Genomic DNA, 3,873 nt, shown 5'->3' on the forward strand with positions numbered 1-3,873 from the left:
CCTTAAGCAACATGTTCATCAACCATAATCTTTATAAGCAACATATATAACAACTCTTAAAACTATCATTGAAAACATAAAGCAACCCTATATAGCAGCATAAGCAGCACATAAGACAACCCTTAAAATTATTTAACCTACCTTTGAAACTCGAAAGCAACCATTTATAGCAACATATACTCATAAACATATAAAGAAATCCTTAAGCAATATGTTCAACAACCCACAATTCTTATAAGCAACATATACAACAACCCTCAAAACTACTTGAGCAATGATATATAACATGTTAAGAAATCCTTGAAACTCTAAAATAACTCTATATATCAACATATAAAACAACCCTTAAAACTATTTAAGCAACTCTTGAAACTCTAAAGCAACCCTATATAGCAATATATACTCATATAAGCAACATATAAAAAAACTCTTAAGCAACTTGTTCAGCAACCCACAATCCTTATAAGCAACATATACAACAACCCTTAAAACTACTTAAGCAACCCTATATATCAATATAAGCAACACACAAAACAACCCTTAAAACCATGTAAGCAACCCTTGAAACTTTAAAGCAATCCTATATAGCAACATGTACTCATAAGCATCATATAAAGAAACACTTAAGTAACATGTTCAATAACCCACAATCCTTATAAGAAACATATACAACAACTCTTAAAACTACTTGAGCGACCCTTGAAACTCCTAAACAACCCTATATAGCAACCCTTCATTTTCTTTATATATATAATAATAATAATAATAATAATAATAATATATCCAACTTTTCAGATCATGTATATAGAACTAGGACCTTATTTTTTGTTCTAGAGTAGTAGTCTATAGTAAATCATTGTTAGAAGTTTATATACTAGTAGTCAATAACTCTCGTGTACTCTTCTTCTTCACACAATTTGTTCAGCCTATCATGAAGAAACATGATGATGATGATAATGAATCAACTTAATTATTTTAATTTGTTAATAATCCCAACATTAATGGAAAACTATTCAAAGTAGTGGGCATACACCTAAACTAACAAAAATATAAAATGAAAACTCAAAAACAATGATAATGGATCAATGTTTGTTTACTGAAAGAAATTAAATAGACATGGCTACAAATGTCAAATCAAATCTCTAATGGTAAACCCAAAAATCAATACCCAAACCAGAATATTGTTGCTAGATTTTGTCGACGACATGACGGGAACCCAGCGACCAGCAATGGATATCGACGGAGCTATATGTGGTCGATTGGTATTTCTTCCGGTAATGGCAGAGAGATTGGTTGTAAACCGTATTTTGCACAAAAAAACTTAAAGTTTTATATGAATTAATGAATTTTTTAGATACAGTATAAATGCACTAAAATTTTTATATATATATATTAATAAAAAAATCCCTATTAAATAATATTTATTATTTATAAAAAAAACGAAATTAATTATGCTCCTTAATTAGTTGCATGACATGAATTGAAATGAATTTTTAGTGATAACGTACGTATGCACAATAAAAGCCTCTTCATTCATTAATTCCCTAACAAATAGCAATTTTCTCTCTATATTTTTATTTTCTCTCTCACATTCTCTCTCTCCAAACAACCTCCTCATATCCTGTGCGGACCTCCAAATCATGGCCTCGGTACGTAACAATATAGTTTCTTTTATTGTTTTTTTGATTTTTTATTTTCCTTCAATATTTGAATCCAGTTTTATGTATATTATATCATTCATTATATCAACTCTCTCTTAAATAATCTTACGTACATTCTTGGAGGATTTTAATTTCGTGATATTATTTTGGATGAAAGCATACTTACTTATTTTTAAATTATTTTCACATAGAAATTTTACAGAACAGAAGAAACCTTGATCTTTGACGTTCTTTTGGTTCTGGATTTTCGTTTTTTTTTTCTTTCTTGAAGATATAATGTTGGAATGGAATCATTTCTAAACATCTCCAGGAAATTTTTTCTTCCTTTTATTCAAGTGCTATAAAATTATGATTGTGTGCATTTGGTTAATTAATTAAAAAGATTGATTCTTCTAAACAAGACAAAAATTAGTAATTATTTACAACATACATTATTAGAATATTTAAATAAGATTGATTTTGTATTATACACAAACCGCATTTATACACGCAAGAAACCTCTGAGTTATTTTAACATTATTATAATTTTCCATGTATAGATAGATTTAGCTAGGTTATTGTTTATTTGAAATATACTCATTTGGTACCCTATGTTTTTGCAAAGTATTATTTTGGTACCATCTGTTTTCAATAATACTCATATGGTACCATGTATTTTAAAATTGTACATATTTGGTACCCTAAACTCAGATTTAATAGATAAAATTTTATCAATTTAATCAAACTGTTGTCAATTATGTAAGTTACAAATTTAAATTTAATTACATAATTACATATAACCGATGACAGTTTGATCATATTGACAAAATTTTATCTATCACATCTGAGTTTAGGGTACCAAATATGTACGATTTTAAAATACAGGGTACTATATGAGTATTATTGAAAACAGAAGGTACCAAAATAATATTTTGTAAAAACACAGGGTACCAAATGAGTATATTCCCTTGTTTATTTAGATTTTTTTTGTCTCTATAATTACACAAAATCGCAAGTAATTGAATTCATTAGAAATATTAATTTGAATAACCCTTGAAAAACATTTTGAAAATCTGATATTCAATTCTCTTGCATACAAAAAGTTTAATGTGTTTTCTTCCCCTAAGAATCCTTTTTCTTTTTCTTCAACTTTGATCATAACGTTTCCTTATTATATATATCCGGGGATTTTACAGTAATAATCCTGTTTTGGAATTATGGGTAGTACTGTTTTTTATTTTCAGCAAATAATTAAGTTGCAATTTCTTTATTTGATAATGTACATTAAAGTTATAGAAGATCTTTCACAAGTTTTCAAAAAATTATGCATAATTTAAGGTGTCAAAATCATACTACAAGCAATTTATTTCACGTGTGTATAGAAAGTAAAACATATACACGTTGAATAGATTGTTTGAATCCTAAAAATTTATAAAAAGTCCATATAACTTCGATACACTTTTAAATAAATAAAAAAAAATGAATTATAACTTATCCATGAAATTAGAAAAAATTCCTAAAAAGTTCCTATAATAGAAGCACCTAAATATATATATAAATATAAATGTGGTTTTTTTGGTATTTTTCAGCAGGATATTGGTCGGCCATTGCCTAAATTTGGAGAGTGGGATGTGAATAATCCTGCATCAGCTGAAGGCTTCACAGTGATATTCAACAAAGCCAGAAATGAGAAAAAAACCAGTGCTGCTGCAATCAAAGTCGTCACTCCCCGCAAACACGATAATAATAATAAAGCCCCAAAGAAAAATCAGGAGGTATCCTCCAAGGTATATATACCATTATTATTATTATTATTATTATTGTTTGGATTCTATATTTTGTCAAATTGTTCAAATAAACTCCTAAATTCAATTTTGATGAACAAAAAATTGAATATAACAATACAGTTGTTGGGCAAAATGATTTTGTTTTTATTTTGAGTTGCTAGTTTTGTGAATTATTTGTGATTTTAGTTTAAATTTTTTTTATCAAAATTGAGTTTAAAGATCTTTTTAAACAATTTTATGAAACACATAGTTCAAAAATATATAATCCCAAATTGTTATTAACTTTATGTTTTGTTTATAAAGAACACTTGCAAGTGGAGATTGAGACAAATAAATAAGAATAAATAGCATTATTTTTACCCCATGAATCTTTGACACTACTAGATTGTGCCCCATTAAATATTGGGTTTGTTAAAATTTCTCATAAACTATTGATACTATCATAT

The sequence above is a fragment of the Humulus lupulus genome, chromosome 4 (assembly GCF_963169125.1).
Source record: "Humulus lupulus chromosome 4, drHumLupu1.1, whole genome shotgun sequence".
In the NCBI taxonomy this organism is placed as follows: Eukaryota; Viridiplantae; Streptophyta; class Magnoliopsida; order Rosales; family Cannabaceae; genus Humulus; species Humulus lupulus.